Source organism: Adiantum capillus-veneris, chromosome 8 (genome assembly GCF_014529385.1).
Source record: "Adiantum capillus-veneris isolate H3 chromosome 8, ASM1452938v2, whole genome shotgun sequence".
NCBI classification, from domain to species: domain Eukaryota; kingdom Viridiplantae; phylum Streptophyta; class Polypodiopsida; order Polypodiales; family Pteridaceae; genus Adiantum; species Adiantum capillus-veneris.
Window position 1 is genome coordinate 81655592 of NC_140938.1, and position 20061 is coordinate 81675652.

At 45.0% G+C, this 20061-nt stretch overlaps 1 pseudogene across 1 annotated transcript; it reads right to left on the bottom strand.

Moving 5' to 3' along the window:
* Window positions 1–15108: 15108 nt before the first annotated feature.
* On the bottom strand, window positions 15109–18591 carry LOC147452445 (uncharacterized; annotated as a pseudogene). The gene is made up of 3 exons (XR_015188896.1): window positions 17827–18591; window positions 16229–17445; window positions 15109–16061 (listed from the first exon to the last, which is right to left on the bottom strand). The product of XR_015188896.1 is annotated as an uncharacterized LOC147452445 (transcript).
* Window positions 18592–20061: the final 1470 nt, after the last annotated feature.

Consider the following 20061-nt stretch of genomic DNA (forward strand, 5'->3'; position numbering starts at 1 on the left):
ATGAAGCAAGAAAGATTTTGCGAAACTTGGGGATGGATTACAATTCTATCCACGCTTGTCCTAATGACTGCATTCTTTTCAGAGGGGAATACATAGACATGGAGAAGTGTCCGAAATGTGATTCCGAAAGATATCGAGTAGATCTCCACGGGACAAAAATTCCACAAAAGGTTTTGCGACATTTTCCTCTGCTTCCTCGCATCAAGCATTTCTTCGAATGTAAGTCCATGGCCGCCCTAGCATCATGGCATGAGGAGAATAAATCTTCGGATGGTGTGCTACGAATTCCTGCAGATTACGCAGCCTGGAAACATATAGATGGAACATGGTCGGATTTTGCCAGGGAAGCTCGAAATTTGCGCTTAGGCCTGGCTATGGATGGCGTAAATCCATTTGGTCAAAGATCAACATCTTACAGTGTATGGCCCCGTTGTCATCGTCAACTACAACATTCCCCCGTGGTTGACTACGAAGAAGGGGCACCTATGGCTAAGCTTGATTGTGCCAGGGCGATATAAAGTGGGAAATATGGATGTGTATCTTCGTCCACTATTGGAAGAGCTACAACAATTGTGGATTGGCATAGAGGTGGTGGATATGAGCCGACACACAGGACGACGGAATGCTTTGATCAGAGGCATTCTAATGTGGACCATGCATGACTATCCTGGGCTAACAGAATGCTCAAGTGATCTATTGACACTCCTCACTCAGACACTGTAAATCTTGTTTTTTCCCATAGTTGATCTATTATCATGTGTATACATGCAGGGCTTCAAACAAGCGGATACAGAGCATGTGTCACATGTGGACCTAGACTGAATGCACGTAGGGCGCCCTCACTGAAGAAGCAAATCTACAAAGGTCATCAAGCGTATCTTCCAGAGAATCATGTGTTACGCAACGGCTTTTTGGGAAGAGAGCCACCAAGGATGTCTGCACAAGCATGGTTAGAGCAGAAGGAGATGTGCGATGACGGATTGCCTCCAGGGATGAAGAGACTATCTCTATGGTACGAGTTACCATACTGGCCCCGACTCATGATCAATCACTTGCTCGATCCAATGCACATATTCAAGAATGTGGGTAATCTACTATGGGACCATATGACCGGTAAGAAAGATACTTTGAGAGCCAGAGTTGACCTTAGAAATGTGGATCGTATGGAGCAATATTGGCCGCAAACAGCGTTTGATGGATCGATAAAACTCCCTAAAGCACCATGGATTTTCACAGGAGCCCAAGAACGCAAAGTAAAAGAGACCATTCGATCTTTGCGGACCCCCACTGGCGTAATGCACTCGCTCCGAACGTGTTTTACTAAAGAAGAAAAGCTTACCGGTTTGAAGTCACACGATTGGCATAAAATGTGTCAGGTACGTTCATAGTGGACTTTAATATCATTGCATAAAATGTGGACTTTAATATCATTGCTGCACATACTTTACAGTTTATTTTACCGGTTGCCATTGAGGGATGTTTTTCTCTCGACATCCGTAACACAATCTACAAACTTGCAAAGCTAGTGCAATGGATCTCACAAAAGGAGATCAACGTAGACTCCATACCATTCGCCAAACTAAATGCTGCGGAGCTTGTGTGCATGTTTGAGAAACATTTTCCTACTACCATGCTAACCATTCAGGTGCATCTTCTTGTTCACATAGTTGATGAGGTGGAAATAGCTGGCACAGTTCATTCCAGATGGATGTTCTTCTTAGAACGTTTCATGAAAACGCTTAAGGGATATGTGCGTCAAAAGGCACGTCCGGAGGGTAGCATGGCAGAAGGTTGGTTGGTATCAGAGTCCGTAGTGTACATTGGAGAGTGGCTAGACGGATTTGATAAAGCCCGGGACACGCTATGGCGAACCATAGATGATGAGCGCATATCTGGGATTGTCACGTGCAATCTCGGTGTTGAGAAGAAGATGACGAAAGATCTAGAGGCTAAAATCAACCGATTTTGCATGCTTCACAATCCAGTGATGCAAAAGTGGATTTCACAATATGAGGATGCAAAGCAAGAGCGACAAAGGGCACGAATCGAGTGGAGACGGGGAAGACGACCACCGATGCACTATCCGACGGTTCTGGAGAGCCTACCAACCTTCATGAGCTTAAGATGGTTGCACAACCAATTGAAAAGCGCACAACAATGCGGTGACGAAGTGACTGAGGAAGAGTGGGAGTACTCTCGGGGTTGCGCGACCAAGGTAAGTTTGCAATGTACGACTAGCTAGTGACTTTATTTCTAAACGTTTGAACGGCCACTCATAATCTTTGTTCGTTGTAGTATAAGTCATACATAGCAGCATGGTGTAAATGTCAACATTTTAGGGTGGAACGAATCGATAAAAAGCGTTTTACTCAAGATTGTGGAATCATGGCAAAATTTGAACAGTCTCGTCGACGACGTTCCTCTGATGCAGATCCTGTGGTGGCGGAACTCACTTACTTCGGCACGCTGCAAGAGATTTTGAGGATCGATTACAGAGGATTTTTTGTCGACTTGTTCGACGTGCAATGGTTCAAGATAATCATGGAGGGTCGCAACGCTACTGTGCGTAGAGGAGAGTCTGGTTTTCTTGAGGTGGATTCTAGTAAGAAATGGACTGACCTAAGAGACACTTTCGTACTACCAGACCATTGTGAACAAGTAAGTATGTAAATAGTTAACATCCCCCTTTTACAAGTTATGTGCTTGAAAGCTCTCATGTAAGTTATGTGGCTCTGGCAGGTAATATTTCATCCTACAAAGTCTACATCAAACTGGTGGTACATCATAGAGGTAGCCCCTCGTAGTGCAAGGACGTGTGAAGGCTACCATGTGCCAATCACAACGGCATCAATGGAGGAGATCAGAGAAGATGCTCAATCAGAAGCCGCTGCGGTGGTGCCAGACGAGCATCAAGATGCTACTACTCTATATGGGATGCATACAGAGGAGCTACAAAATGAAACAGAGGATATGTGTTTAAACGGAGAGCTCTATATAGATATAGGAAGTTATGCTGAGTTATGCGAGGATGAGAGAGAGATCTCTTAAAGCCACAAATATTGTATTTGAACAATTTTTCTCCGTGTTGTAAAAGCTCTGGCTCTCTAAGTACCTTCCATGATGTATAACGCTCTTTTCTACTCGCGCTCACATCTTTTGATTGAAAATTCTGAGTTTTCGACTTGCCTCTTCTATCACTCAATTCATTGCGTCATTGTATTTATATGCGTCATTACGTCATTGTATTTAATGGTCTTTGCGTCATTGTCTACTCTATTCATTCAATATTAAGTTTAAATATTCGTGTGTTTAATGCAGGTATGGATGATGAGGAGTTTCTTTCTTCTTTGTCACCGTAGCACAGACAGTGGTGCGTGGAGCGTCATCGCTCTGGCGCATCATCGCGCGTTCCTACTCCATCCGCATCTCCCTCTATTTCGGAGCATTCGGCACGCTCCGAAGCTTCTGTGTCGACGAGACGAGCTTCACACTCGTCTAGACACCGGCGCTCTAGTGGTGGCGGTGGCGGTTGTTGTGGGGATTCCGCCACCGATGCCTCCACACCACCTCGTGTTCGACGAGGCTCTTTACCCTCCCCTTCTTTGCCTGCCCCCACACCAGCCACAACATCGCCATCTACGCCAGGTTTTGCACGGTTGACTGTTCCTAGCACCTACACACCTCTACCTACTCCGCCAGGGGCCACCCCACTCGACACTCCTCGCTTCGGGGCCCAGACGCCGGTGGAGACACCTGACGTCCGTACCCCCATCGACACGCCGCTAGAGACCCCTGCCGGGACACCCAGGTTCACGCGTCACTGGCCAGAGGGCTTGCCTTACTCCGTCGACTTCAGCGGCGGCATCATCATGGATGATGACGGCAAGAAGGTGATCTCGCGCATGCGTGGTCTTTGCTCTCAGCTGTTTAGACACTACATACTAAACAAATGGAGTGAAGTACCAAGTGATTTAAAAAACAGAGTCATCAGCATACTTCATGATGAGTTTCCAGTTCAAACACGGGATCAGCGCTTCAATGAAGACCTGATGAAGATTCGAATGCGCGAATACTGCAAACACAAGCGTTCCGAAGTGCAAAAAGCAATCAAGCATGGGTGGAACAGGCCAGATTGGCTGGCCAAAGAAGATTGGAAGAATGCGAAGAAAGCAGCGCACGAGAATCCCGACAAGTGGAAGCAACAAAAGGATGCAGCCAAGGCGCGAGTAGAGGCAGGGAGCTCGCACCACTTGGGGAGCGGTGGATGGGCATCATTTGAGGCCGATTTTGTAAGTGTTTTCGCATTGCTCTTTATGTTCAATAGTTTAGGGTTTATGAGTTTTTTAATTCTAACATAATGAATTCTTTGTATGTTTTGACAGTGGTCGATGACAGGACGTGATCCCACACCGTACGAGCGCGAGTACGCAGGCACGAAGGGCTTAAACGCCTTGATGGACATTCTCAGTTCTCGCGGCGGCATGGTTAGTATTAGGGTTTACTCTTTTTTATTTTTTGTATTGTTTAATAAATGTCGTTATATGTTTATACTTACTGAAAGCTGTCTTATTGTCTTTTTTTGCAGAATCCGACAGATACGCCGCTTGGATGCGATGAGACGTCTGACTAGACGACGTCAGTTTAGCCGTAGCTAGATAGCATTAGTTTAGGGTTTCTCATAGCTTATGTATCATGAGACGGATTTTATACGTCTTTTTGAACCATGTATATTATTACATTTGTCACCGCAGTTCATTTTGCCAATCAATTCTTTATGCCTATGATGTTGTACAATTGTCATTATTACATTTGCCAATCAATTCATTTTGCTTATGATGTGTACAATTGTCAATTTTGCAAACAATGCGTCTTGTGGGTGACTATTTTGGGTCTATTATCTACCCTTGCACTTTTTTTAAAAAGTGAATCAAGTACAATATGGTTGATGGGTGGCAGGGCATTCAATGTCCTGTCACCAAATTTTTTTTTCTCTCGGGCGTCGCTATAATCATCGTTATTTATGGCTCTGTAGCGTCGCTATGAGCGTCGCTATAGACTTTTGTGTAAACGTCGCTATAACCGTCGCTATGAGCGTCGTTATGAGCGTCTTTATATAGAGACGCTTATAGCGACGTATATAGCGACGGTTATAGCGACGCTCTCGTAGTGACGCTATTAGCGACGGTTTTAACGACGCCGGGGGTTATAAAAACCCAGTGTATTTCCGTCGCTAACAGCGTCACAAGAGCACACAACCTCTTGTAGTGTTTCCCCATATAGAATGGGTTCTTAGCATCAAGTACATGTAAAGATGCTTGAAAATTCACACATATACAAGGGGTATTGAATTTTTTTCAGAACCTTGAAAGGACACTTTTATGTCCTATTACGTTGGAATGAGGGAAGAAGGAAACCCGCACGACACATTGTAGACTTGCCTCTTTATAGCTCAGCAGATACCCAGCACCCCAAACCACACAAACTCACACTTAATACAGCCCAATTTACAAATCCCAATTGTATCGACTCGCTCTCGGACACCACTGATTACACACACTCACAATCAACGACTTTTTTCCTCATACACCTAAACAATGACACTCAATCACATAGATACTTATGCCTTAAACATAATTTAGCTCATATCTGCCATATCTCTCCTATCCCCTCACATACTCTATCTCGCTCTTTCTTGGCGCGCGCGCACACACACGCGACTTGGGGGCAATACACGCACACAACCAAGCCAAAGCACAAGATGTTGTCAAGCTGAGATAGAGAAGATGACGGAGAACCTTCAAGCTATATGAGCCACTTCAATTCAAGTCAAAAGTATGGTAGCACTGTACAATGATATCGTTTTCACAAAAAACATGGATAGTCCGCCGATTCTCATGAAGCTGTCAACTCCTTGCTTGGCTTCTCCCGGCCTGATCACGACCAGTCCCTCACCACAGTCAGCCCCGCTCTAAACCAAGTTCTTACACGTCACCTCCACGCTTTTGAATGGCCTCCAAGTCCCTCCTGGACGTATGCAGCCCTCTCGGCATACCCTACAGGCCGCCCTTGGCCTGCAGCTCGTTCTCTTTTCTTTATGTGAAGGTGACGGCCCTCCAAATTTCCTTCTCGGCTCTGCAGCTCTTGCCCCTTGTGAACTCAGAATCTGTCGGGGCTGATCCCTCTCCAGCGCCCTCTCCTTCTCCTTGTCGTTGATGGCCCCTGGCAGCTCCTCAGGCTCCTGCTCAATAGCCTATTGCTCTCCCTTTTCACTCCCGTGCATGGCGAATCCTCCTGGCCCCTGCTCACGCCCCTGGCCACCGGCGCAACTTTCCTTCCTCTTCTCACATGCCGTGGACGACGTCTCTGCTGCATGCTCTCCACCTGTGCATAGTATGCATTTTAACCCGTTAGTTGCTTCAAATCTTGTGCCACTTGTTGGCCTCGACCTGCCTTGTGCACTGCATGGCTTCCCCTTCATCAACTTTCCCTTCAACTGCTGTAGCCCTCCATCTGGTGGCGCCACCCTAAACCTGCAGCTCGTTCTCTTTTCTTTAAGCATGGCGTTATTTTAGAACTCCAAGCTTTTCACTTACACAGCATGCTGTTCCCACCCAAGGCCAACCGCAACCAAAAGCTTCGCAAAATTGGTATAACTCAAGGTCTTGGTCGCCGAGTCCGAATACTCACAGCTTCAAGTAGCCCTGGCCGCCCCTTTGGAGTCGCACTTCACCTACTTTGTCACTCGCTGATAGTGGCGGCCACTCCAAGTGTTGACCACCCCGAATTTGACGTAATCACGACAAATAGCTTCGTTCAATCTTTACCCGTGAAATAGTCCTCCAAAAAGAACCCCGTGGCCAAATAATTGAATCATAGAGTAGTCAGAGAGCAAATTCCCTGCAACTATGAGCATTTCAATTATTAGAGATTAAAAACCAATGCCTGACCTGCTAATTGCCACATCTGGCATACACATCATGGAAAAACTTCCCGTAGTCGGCATCTGGTACTGACTCCACCATCTCGTCCTGTATTTGCATGATGCCGTATGAATGCAAGAACCATTAACTTGTGCCGACATAACTCAGTTGTACCATCATTGTCCAACAATGTTCAACCAGTCCAAGCCTGTATTGTTTAAAAACTATAAACTTTCTAACACTATGCAAAGATGAAATAAAGCCATATGTACAAAGTATTATGTCTCGGTGTTATCTTACATTGCACCCCTAAGTGGGATGCCCAGCTCCTTCAACAAGAATTTGATGAACATCTGGCGTGAGAGCCCTGTCAAAGTAGAGCTTGAGACGAACTCCATTTACCCTGTGTCAAAGAGGCTTACCATTGGACCGCTCTAACTGATAAGTATTATTAGGGAAAGTTTTGGAAATTCTATAGGGTCCAATCCACTTCTTATTGAACTTTTTCTGAAATGTGAAATCAAGGTAGCTCTCGTATTTCATGACCAAATCACCTTCATGCAGCTCCTTCTTTGGTAATCTTTGGTTGAATTTCGCCACATTTTTCTCTCTTTGTTGCACATAGAAATTTGTTGCAGCCTCTCGATCCATCTTCAAAGTCTCCAAGTGTGTAATTATGTCCTGCAAAACATCTCGTTGATTCACATTAACTCTCCATAAACCTTTTAATGCACCTAACTGGATGTGTACATGTAAGACTGCTTCTTTGCTAAACACCAATTCGTACGGAGTGAAATTGGTGGCCACTTTATAAGAAGTTATGTAGGCTCATAAGCACTTATCAAGATTACCCTCCCAATCTTCCACTTGTTTATAAATATACTTGGTGAGCATTTTAATGATTTGACTGTTTGCATTTTCAGCCAAACCGTTATACTATGGGTGATAGGGAGATGAGAATCTGTGTTGAATTCCCATCTTCTCTACCAATGCACGTACTAGCTTGCTGCAGAATCCCTGTCCTCTATCTGATATCAAAACCCATGGCACAGGTCAAGGTCCCACAGGCATGTCCAAGCTACAGAGGAAAAGGACCTTGACCTGTGCTATCGGTTTGGAGTACCATGGGTTTTGAGTGCCCTCTATCTCCCTACCTGCATAGCTGGCAAGCATCACATATAAACCTGCCACATGCATCTGTTGTTAGACTGCGGGGGACTGGACCATGCAACTCTCCACCCAACCATGCCATATATTGACTCCTAGCCCCTAAATATAGCGCCCCTTGACAGCATGTCCGTCTTGGCCCTTGGCCTGACATTACTCCCCCCTTGGAGAAGCGTTTTTGTCCTCGAAAACACAAGTGGTAGTATCTTCGTAAGAACACTGATGTTTTCCTTATTGGCATCCTCTACACGGGCCAATTGTCCATATGACCGATACCTGGTGCAGTGAGGAGGTTCAATGAAACCAAGAGCAACATCTTGATTTTCAACATTGTTGTCCTTTTGCAACCACCCGTATCCAAATGGTAACTCATGATAACTCATGTGAGTATCTTGAAAAGCTCATATGTACTGAAAGATAGAATAGGGAGTGTCCTCATGTCAGACTTCTGAACATTTTGGAACACACAGAACCACATGTTCACCCCTAACAAAGGTTACATGCCAACATACTCTGTCAGCACACCTACTAAGTCCTTGACTTATGAGACTATCGGTATCCAACCCACCACAACAGGTGTTCAAATTTGAAAACCTAACCTAAGCAAATTCTAGAATAAGGAGAGAATCACCTATTCAGAATGCATTGTGCTAACGTATGCTCTTAGTAGATCCTTTAGCACGGTTTACTGACGTATGCGCTTAGCATATCCTTTAGTACTAAATAGAATACTTGTAAGCTGCCCATGGGATGAATAACAGCAGTAAGAGTGAGGTACTTTCCCCAACCACTTACAGACAGTCTTCCACGACTGACGAAAAACTATGACTCAACCATTGAGTAGCTAGCCATATACTCCATATGGAATGGAGACAACCAACTAGGTTGAAGGTAGATTGGAGGTTCCAGCAACCAATCACTAACATCCATACTCAGCCATCACCTTGTATGACAGGGTGTAAACTCATACGAAATCTGCAAGAGAGATTGCACTAGCAGTGGAAAAGGGTGCAGAAAGAATAAAGTCCATGGATTTGCATGCCGCTCCAAATAAATTTGTGTTAAACACTAGGGCCCATAACACCTAGTGTGCATGCATTTAACACAAACATATCCAAACCGCAATTCCATGACGAGACTTTCCACGATACTTACGTAAAAATCTTGCAACAAAGTTGGACCATAATAGAATGTGACAACCCGGTCACACCTAGGAACCAACCATGAGACCTTCTCATGAACGTAGCAGACTGTGCAGCAAAAGTTGGACCATAATAGAATGTGACAACCCGGTCACACCTAGGAACCAACCATGAGACATTCTCATGAACGTAGCATACTTTGCTATATGTAGAAACGACCCTCCGTTAAGGTGGTTTCACAGCACTTGTAATCACAACAAGTCTGTACTTAGTACCTGACAATTTTTGGCCACTGAAATTATTCCTGATACTGTGTGCGTCAATTGGTCTAATGAACGGATGCGACCAGCACCTAGGGACTTCATCGTGACACATCATTTCGAATTGGGCGCCAGTGTCAGTCCCAGAGACTCATATTCTCCACATGTGGAATATGTCTCAAGTAAGGATGCCAGGAAAAGTGACATCCATCAAGTACGAGCTGTACTTGTGTGTGGAGGTAACTACAAACACTCTGCAACGCGAGTGAGAGGGACCCTCATTATCATGCTCCACACTGGCTAAACCAAACTCCTTGAGTTCCTAGACCATGTTGTATCCCATGTGACAACATGTGCCAAATCGAACCCTACAAGTAGGTTCGTAACAGCATAAGGCAAAAAGGTAGATTGGACACTTGGCCCAAAATACTTTGTGCCGACATGCCCTTGGCATGGCGCTATAACATTCAAGCGTACTTATACGTCTTGAAAAAAAAACAAGCAAAGCATACAAAAAATGGAATAACACCAAATTAATAGATGCGTACCTGGAGGTTTGAAAGTAATGTTCACTTACCAGTATTCAAACGGAGAGGAGCACATCTCCTACCTGAAAAACAAACAGCATTGCACTGGAAACCATGGGTGTTGCCTTCGCAATCCAACCCCTTTGGTTAAAATCTACGTAGTCAAACCCCTTGGTAAGACCCTTTGTAGAAACTGCTCAACCAGCAGGTAACGACAACCAACATGGTTAACCGTGTACATAATGATTGGAATCAACTTGAAAAATTGGGTTTGTCCGCTACCGCGTGGTAGATTGCAGAATTCTTTCCTTGAAAGTCTAATTGAGAGAGATCAAATTGTGATCCTCAATGCAAATCAACTGTGATCCTCAATGCAGATCAACTATGATCCTCAATGCCTATGGGGTGATGTAGCAGTCACCCGTCGGGTCGTACCCCAAAACAATATGTCCATAGACACTCCGTAGTGCTATAGAGAGAGCAGGAAATCCACACAAGTGAACTGCCTAGCTCTAGTGGACAGCCATGCTGTCTCAACTGATTGCTGTATCTATACTGCCTTGTAAAGTTCAGCTGCTGTGAGTTGAAGATGTATCAAAAACTCAACTTGAGTGTTGCACTAAAAACATGTAGTGCAAAAATGACACCCTAAACATCTGTAATGACAAGACGCTTGCTTATGCAGTAACGTCGATGTATACTTCCCTGGGTAAATCTGTTCGATCTGGAAAACAATCACCCAAAGAATGCCAATAATTGGGTCTTACCCTTGGCCTGACAATGGCTCTTAGCCTGTGTGGCTCATAGCCCTTGTGCAAATTAGTGTTCAATGGACGAACCGATGAAGACTAATTTGAGTAGCATCTTAGCCATGTGCTAGCTGAGAGTTATAGCACCTTGGCTCAAACTGACTCACGAGCAAAACACGTAGCAAAAGCTTCTTAGAAGATTTTCATTATTCCCTTAAAGAGAGAGAACGAGAGAGAAGAAGAGCATGTTGGGCTGCGAAACTTTCCTTGAACGACTATGACGTGTATAGTTGATTGCCATGTCGTGTGCATCTTATGCCGAACGTGCAGCGTATCCTATAAGCATGCAACAAGTTTCAGCTATGACTCTCTAATTGAGAGAGGTAACAGAAAAACACAAACCACATCTTGATCTACCTGCCTTGCAGGGTCGTGATTGTATGAAAATGACTTAGCATTGGCACATTGCCCATGAAATAAGTCCTAGATTTAGGTTCCTTTTAGTGTTGTTGGGTGTTGATAGCAACCAACTATCAGGTTCAACAATCCATCACTTAGTCTGTCCTTGACAGAGTTGCGAGTGTGATAGCGGAAGCATAATGTATAAAGTGGTGGAATTCATGCCACCTGCTTAGCATGCCTTGCATGCAAAAACTTAAGCCCTTGGCTACTATAACGGTCTCAAGCGTGAGAACCAAAACCATAAGTGCCTTGCACAGAATAAACTGGTAGGGATTCTGTGAGCTGACATTCCCTATTTTGCCAGTTCCCCAAACTTGTGTGCCAAAGCCCTTGATTTCAAAGCAATGGCAGTATCTCGGCACAAGGGAGAAGCCGTGCTTCATGTAAAATTGCCAAAGCACTTTGCTTTGCACAATGACAGTAATTGCCAAGTAAAGTGTAAACATGGAAGAAAAAAAACAAGAAAAACTTAAACTTGGCTAACCTGGTAGGTGTTGCTGCAACCAGTTGTCATAAAATTCCAAAGGAAAAGCTTGCGTAAAGGTGGCTCATAGCCAAATCTGCCATGCGAGAGAGAGTTGTCGCATATGTATATTCGCCCTCTTGTATCATATACATCCGTCGTATACGGAATGAAAGAATCTGCAAACATTTTGCCAAATCCGTCCCAAGTTTGTATGCTCATAGCATATGCCAAACGTGCATAAATTGAATCCTTGCTTCATAGAACTACATCTGGCCTCATTGCCTGCAAATGCGATGGACGGCAAATGCCATAGCAAAGAGAATCAACCTTGTCGATCATGTACAAAAAATTGACCTTGTCAAAATTTCATAGGGAAACGGCCTTGCCAAATTTTGCTACTGATTGAGAATCATAACATTTCCCGATTGTGAGAAAGATAGCATCTACAGCTGAGCTATCACATGTCAGCGATTGCCCAATACTGCTTGTTCAAAGCAACCTTTGCTTGACGAAATTGCATATGGTGGTCAACATTGCATTCAGCTCCTAGCTGTGGACGTCAATGTTTCTATATTGCCTTCTTCTTAGCAAGCTGCAATGGCTTGGAAATGAGTATGCATCCAATTCATGGAGCCGTGCTCCCATAAATCTTGCTTTCCGCCACCTCGAGATAGCACAACGCGGGGAGATCAAAATTGAACAACCGACGTAAGACACAAACCGGTTTATTGGAGTGGCGCTCTAGGGAGCCTTGCGCTTGGAAAGTATCGGATGGTAAACAGTTACTTGAAATTATACTTACCGATTGGCCTTGCCGAATAGCGTAATCGGATATGTCACAGGCCCTGCCTGAGTTGCCTTTGTATCAACATTCAACCTTTGACCAACGTGGTTTGTCAAAGTATTGTGTACTCAAGCCGTGCTTGATGTTGATCCCTCAATCAAATAGTGGTTCCGGTTAATCATGCGAATCGACCTATCAGTCAATGTGTCCATGGACCTCAAACTGTAGCCGAGCTTACGAAGAAGCCTTTTAGCACATGCCGATCGGTTGCAGCTCACCCTTGACAACACCCTGGACAAGAAAAACAAGCGAGCAGAGCTCCTCATAAATGCTTCCATTTGGGCCTGTTCTGCTGCAAATCGGAAATTTTATGTCCCTTGCCATGGCTTCGACTGCTACAATCCAAAATCTCGTGCCGTAAAAGGTCACGATCGCTACGATCGTACCCCATAAAGAGTCCCGTGGTGGGAGGGGCCCCTAGAATGGCCCCTTGGGCACCCTAGGGCGCCCAAAACTTAAAAAAATATGAACTCCTCTTGCATGAAAGCATGGCGGAACGAATTTAGCAGGCTGCGCACAGGAGAAAGAGACATGGGCGCTTGCATGCTTGCCCGGATCAAGTTGCTGAAGAAACGATTTCTTCTCCTCAGCCTGGCGCGCACCATTTAAGCCTAACCTCATGCAAAACTGTGCAAGTCGACGGGATCCCCTTCTCTGTGCAAGCTTGTCTTCACACGCCGCCTCCTCGACTTTGCAAGGACCGTGGGTATCCGTCGACTTCTCCTTGCGTAGCAGTCCTGCACACCCTCGATTCGACTCCTTTGCATGGCTTCACCACGACTACATGCATGCTTTCAAGCAGCCGTCTGTGCCTTCTTCTTCCTTGAGCACACCATAGCCTTGCTCTTCTAGAGAGAGAAATCAAGACAGTGAGAGAACAAGAAAGGAGGCCATGCTTATTTCCCTCCTCCATGGCTGCTCCTCCATGCCCTTCGCCCATAAGCTCTGATACCAATGTTTGACTGCGGGGGACTGGACCATGCAACTCTCCACCCAACCGTGCCATATATAGACTCCTAGCCCTTAAATATAGCGCCCCTTGACCGCATGTTCGTCCTGGCCCTTGGCCCTGCCCTTGGCCTGACATCTGTACCCGGCTCTACTGGCTAACTGGTTAGCTTCTTGATTTTGCTCCCTCCTAACATGCTTGAATTGCACCACTTCAAAATGCTTCAATAACTTTTTAACAGAAAAAAACCAATGCTTGAGAGAGTCCCTCTTCACCTGCCATTGCGCTAAGAGTTGTTTGATAACCAAAAGAGCATCTCCCTTCACTATGAGCCTGGATATCCCAAACTCGATACACTGCTTAAGGCCCAAGTGGAGAGCCAAGTACTCTGCCTTGTTGTTTGTATGCACATCCTCCAAATCATAAGATTTTGAAAAAATAGTGTTACCTCGTGGATCCTGTATAACGATCCCGCCTCCGGCTTTTTGGATAATCCTCCTGTAAGCACCATCAAACCACATGACAAAAGCTTCTTTTAGATCCGGTTCATTGTTTGCCTCTTCTCGAACCACCCTAGGATACATAGACAAATCCACACCCGATTTTACCAGCACGTCTGCGAGATGTGACCTGCACGTGTGATCAATTTTAAACTCAAAATCGAACTCTTGTAATTCTAGCACCCACTTCATAATGCACCTCACTGGTCGTAGGTGAAGCACCACTTCAGGTAATAAATTGTTAGAAGTAAGCACATAGAACTTGCGAACAATTAAATGCACTTTGAACTTCCTGCAAGCAAACACTAGGGTCATCATCCATTGCTCAACCTTTGTGTATGACATCTCCCTTGGACTGATGACCCGACTCTCAAAGTAGACGGGTTTGTAGCACCGCCCTACTTTTTGTAACAAAACTGCACCAATGGCAACTGTACCCACTGTCATAGCAACATAAAAATCATCCTCATTATTGGGAGGAAAAACAATAGGCAATTGACAAAGGATTTCTTTAACCCTGTCAAAAGCTGCCTGTGTGTCTTCATTCCATTGAAATCCATGAACCTGTTGACTCATTTTTTAAAGAGGGTAGACATACTGTGAAAGCATCCAAAAGAATCGAGAGAGATACTTCAACTTATGCACAAATGATGCCAAACCTGTAGCACTTTTGGGAGGCTCCATCAACACAAGAGCCTTTACCTTTTTTGGATCAGCTTCAATACCATTCTGTGAGACCACATGCCCTAGCAGGTGAGCTCGAGGTTGAGCTAACTTGCATTTTTTGCGATTCAATTGACCACCCACTTCATCCAGTCCATGAAAACATAACTTTAACTTTGACAAATGATCATTCCTAGAGCTGTAACACCCTATGTCATCCATGAAAACTTTGATAAACTTACCAAGGTAGGGACCAAACACTTTATTCATCCAATCTTGAAAAGTTGCATAAGCATTCACCAAGCCGAAGGGCATTTTGCGGTAGGCAAAACAACCCCATGGAGAAATGAAAGTGGTTTTCAACTGGTCTTCAAGTGCAATGCCTATCTGGAAGTACCTAGAGAAGTCGTCCATAATAGAGTACCTTTTGTGACCTGCAACTTGATTTAAAATTTCATCCTAAAAGAGTAAAGGATAATAGTTCCGCTTGGTAGCAGCATTTAAAGGCTTATAATCAACACACACTCGCCATTTGCCGTTCTCCTTAGGTGTTATGAAAACCGGGGAGACCCATTCAGATTCTTGCACGGGATAGATAATACCTGCCTCCAATAGCTTGTTGATTTCCTGCCAAAGAGCTTCCTGCTGAACTTCACATAATCTCCTTAGCTTTTGTGCCTTTGGTTTATGCCCCTCCTTGAGTATGATCCCGTGTTCAACTTCCTTGGCACCTCGCAAATCTTTATACTCAGTGGCAAACAAATTAGGATAGGATGCACAGAGTTGCACATAACTTTCCTTCTCTTGCTTTGTTAAATCTTCTCCTAGCATACCTCGTACCTCTTGAGCATCAATAGGGGAAAAACTTGAGCTTGCATACCTTCTTTTGGAATAGAGTTATCGATAGTAACCCCAAAGAGATCAGCATCAACGTGAAGGAGGTCGTCATCACTCTTTCCCTCATTTGTATCTGTGTAGCCTTCATCATAAGTTGACTCCGTTTCATATTCGTAGCTTGTTGTAGAATCATCTCCCTCATCCTTCGTCATGGGATGAGAGCAACTCTCCCTCGTCCGTAGATCAAGCATCACCTGCCTATCATTCTCTTTATCAAATAAAGTAAATACCCCTTTTCCCCAATCCTGCTTGGCCCCCATTGCAAGAAGCCATGGTCTACCCAATATGATAGGGTAAGCATTGTCGCTAGCTTTCATAACAAAAAAATCAATAAGGCATTCAACACCCATAACTTTTACCTTCACATCCTGTGCTATGCCCAAACACCTGGCCTTGGTATGGTTGGCCATCCTCATTCACACATTAGATCTTACCACTGCTTTAACTCCTGCATCCTTCATGGCGGATTGGGTCATGACACCCACTTGGGCCCCTCCATCGATGTATGCGTGTACCTGCATCTTCTTTTCAATAAGAGCATCAACAAGTGGAAGCACATCCGCTAGACTCCCAACCCTCAACGCTAGATTCCCCACAATATGCACTCTTGTTTTGTCCCGTGGAAGCCTGGTGCTAGCACTAGTAGACCACTGAGGTCGCAATTTAGGATGACATCACTCACCAAGTCATATTCGGGATGATCCCTTCCAAGTTGGTAGTCGGATTGCTTGATTTTATGCCTCCTTCTTCGTTTGCTCGTCTCTGCCTACTCTCTACCTTCGCTGACTTTTCCTATGCCTTTGCGAGCTGTAGTCTCCCGTTCTGTCTCCGTCTCTCTACCTTCACGTGCTCTCTTGTTGGCCAAAACATCTACTACCTGTTCATCCACTCCAATCATATTAACACGATGAGCTTCTTCATTACCTTGAGGGGCAGGAGGTACGGGATTGTCAGATTGTTGCTCTCTTTGCCCGTTGAGTTGCCCTTGTCCTCTTCCTCTTCCAAACAGTGGATACATACCTCCTCTTTCCCTTGGTGGATGTGGGCAATCCGGTGCGTAGTGACCTTCGCCGCAGTTATAACAACGGCCAGGCAGTTGCCTGGCTCTCCCTCTGCCCGCTCTTTGCTGCCCTCTGTCCATCACACTCAAACAAAGCTCTTACATTTGTTTTGATAAATCTTGAATAGTACGTACCCAGTGTTGAGGAATAGCTACCACTCCATGATTCGCTTGATCCTCTGCACAAACCTTGCCTTGAGTGCTCGGTGGTTGCTCGTATCCCATCATACCTTGTTCGATCTTCTTCTTGATCTTCCTGCTCTGTGCTCGAGCAATTGCTACAGCACCGTTGTAGTTCTCGGGGCTTTCGAAATCCACCTTTTCTCGTACCTTGGGATGTAGGCATGCCATGAATTTGTCCATCTTGAAATAGTCGACGTTGGATAATTGCATTGATGTGGCTAATTCTGCCCAACATTCTTCAAACCGATTAAGAAAAATATTAAATTCTTCACTTACATCTTGCCTGAGAGCTTTCAGCTTTGCGTCCATATCCATAGGTGATACTTCCTTTCAAAAAATTGTAAGAAACTGGCCCGTAGAGCTGGCCAAGCCTGTTGCGTAGCTCACCCTGCAAGGTATCGAACCATGCTTTTGCCTTGCCTCGTAGCACCAATGGTATATTGCCCATCTTGCTGTCTTCATTAGGCATTCGCAGTGATAGCATGTATAATTCAAAGTCTGCAATCCAATCGACTGGATCCTCCTCACCTGTGAAAATAGGGCAATAGCTTCGAGAAGCCATGTTATCCTTCGGTTGCTCTTTGCACTGTCTTCTTCGACGTGATCAGCGAGTCCTCAGTGGGGGCACCACTGATGGAATGGGGGAAGAAGGAAACCTGCACAACACGTTGTAGACTTGCCTCTTTATAGCTCAGCAGATACCCAACACCCCAAACCACACAAACTCACACTTAATATAGCCCGATTTACAAATCCCAATTGTATCGACTCGCTCTCGGACACCACCAATAACACACATTCACAATCAACCACTTTTTTCCTCATACACCTAAACAATGACACTCAATCACATAGATACTTATGCCTTAAACATAATTTAGCTCATATCTGCCATATCTCTCCTATCCCCTCACATACTCTATCTCGCTCTTTCTTGGCGAGGGCACAGACACACGCGACTTGGGGGCAATACACGCACACAACCAAGCCAAAGTACAAGAGGTTGTCAAGCTGACATAGAGAAGATGACAGAGAACCTTCAGGCTATGAGCCACTTCAATTCAACTCAAAAGTATGGTAGCACTGTACAATGATATCGTTTTCACAAAAAACATGGATAGTCCGCCGATTCTCATGAAGCTGTGAACTCCTTGCTTGGCTTCTCTCGGCCTGATCACGACCAGTCCCTTGCCACAGTTAGCCCCGCTCTAAACCACGTTCTTACACGTGACCTCCACGCTTTTGAATGGCCTCCAAGTCCCTCCTGGACGTATGCAGCCCTCTTGGCATACCCTACAGGCCGCCCTTGGCCTGCAGCTCGTTCTCTTTTATTTATGTGAAGGTGACGGCCATCCAAATTTCCTTCTCGGCTCTGCAGCTCTTGCCCCTTGTGAACTCAGGCTCAGTCGGGGCTGATCCCTCTCCTGCGGCGCCCTCTCCTTCTCCTTGTCCTTGATGGCCCCTGGCGGCTTCTCAGGCTCCTCCTCAATAGCCTATTGCTCTCCCTTTTCACTCAAGTGCATGGCGGATCCTCCTGGCCCCTGCTCACGCCCCTGGCCACCCTCCAAATGGCGCAAATTTCCTTCCTCTTCTCACATGCTGTGGACGATGTCTCTGCTGCATGCTCTCCACCTGTGCACAGTATGGATTTCAGCCCATTAGTTGCTTTAAATCTTGCGCCACTTGTTGGCTTCGACCTGCCTTGTGCACTGCATGGTTGCCCCTTCATCAACTTTCTCTTCAACTGCTCTAGCCCGCCATCTGGTGGTGCCACCCTAAACCTGCAACTCGTTCTCTTTTCTTTAAGCATGGCGTTATTTTAGAACTCCAAGCTTTTCACTTACACAGCATGCTATTCCCACCCAAGGCTAACCGCAACCAAAAGCTTTGCAAAATTGGTATAACTCAAGGTCTTGGTCGCCGAGTCCGAATACTCACAGCTTCAAGTAGCCTTGGCCACCCCTTTGGAGTCGCACTTCACCTGCTCTGTCACTCACCGATAGTGGCGGCCACTCCAAGTGTTGACCACCCCGAATTTGACGTAATCACGACAAATAGCCTCATTCAATCTTTAACCGTGAAATAGTCCTCCAAAAAGAACCCCGTGGCCAATAATTGAATCATAGAGTAGTCAGAGAGCAAATTCCTTGCAACTGCGAGCATTTCAATTATTAGAGATTAAGGACCTGCTAATTGCCACATTTGGCATACACATCATGGAAAAACTTCCCATAGTCAGCATGTGGTACTGACTCCACCATCTCGTCCTGTATTTGCATGATGCTATATGAATGCATGAACCATTAACTTGTGCCGACATAACTCAGCTGTACCAACGTTACCAAACTTGTGTTAAAGAAATCTCTTTCCCAATGGCTCTTTGATTGAGTGTTTGCATACTCACAATTGTGAGTTGAGATGTTATATTGATTCAGAAAAGAATATGCAATCAACCTCAAGCACTACATGTTCCTTGATGGGGCATCGTTTCCAAACAAGGGCTTGTACAAATATGCGGTGGTAGGAGACTAACAAAGAGCTGCTAAGTATTACCACTTGAGTAGTCGATGCAACTAATTGCATGTTTCCATTCTTTGGAATTATTAGATGCCCCTCTCTTTGATCCTACAACATAAATGGGCTCAATGCTCTTACTCACAATATCATTGAATTGAGCCATAACATATTTCCTCTGAAAGACACGAAGGTTCCTAGCTTTCCATATATGTTTTAGATATTAGTATCTGGTGATTTGGGTGCAAATCAGAATGGCTTGGTTTTGTGATCTACCCCTCTTAGGATCAGATCATTCATATGGAACATAATCCTCCAAGTCTTTCTCGCCCATTTGCAAATTTTTGCGGCAAACCCAACATCCAAGCCAAATTAGCAAAGGAAGAAAGTAAATATGCTTGCAAGCTATGTATGGTTTGCTATGTGCCACTCGATCTGCAAAGTCGCCACATGTACACATTGGACTACTTCCAATGTTAACTTCATACATCTCGCCTCGAACCTTTGAACTAGTTTTTTCAACCACAAATTTCGCATGCATCTCTTAACAATAGTATGCTGCACAATTTGAGCCTCCATGGTAACTGATAAGTCAGTTCTCCTAGAGGCTCGAATTGAAATTCCTAGACGATAACGTGCATTGTGTGTTTTTGTTAATGCACTCTTCTTTATTGTGAACCCTGCTAACTCTAAATTCTACAATTCAGTGGCGACAATCAAGTTTGTTCCTTGATCCACGGGTCATATATTGGACTCTA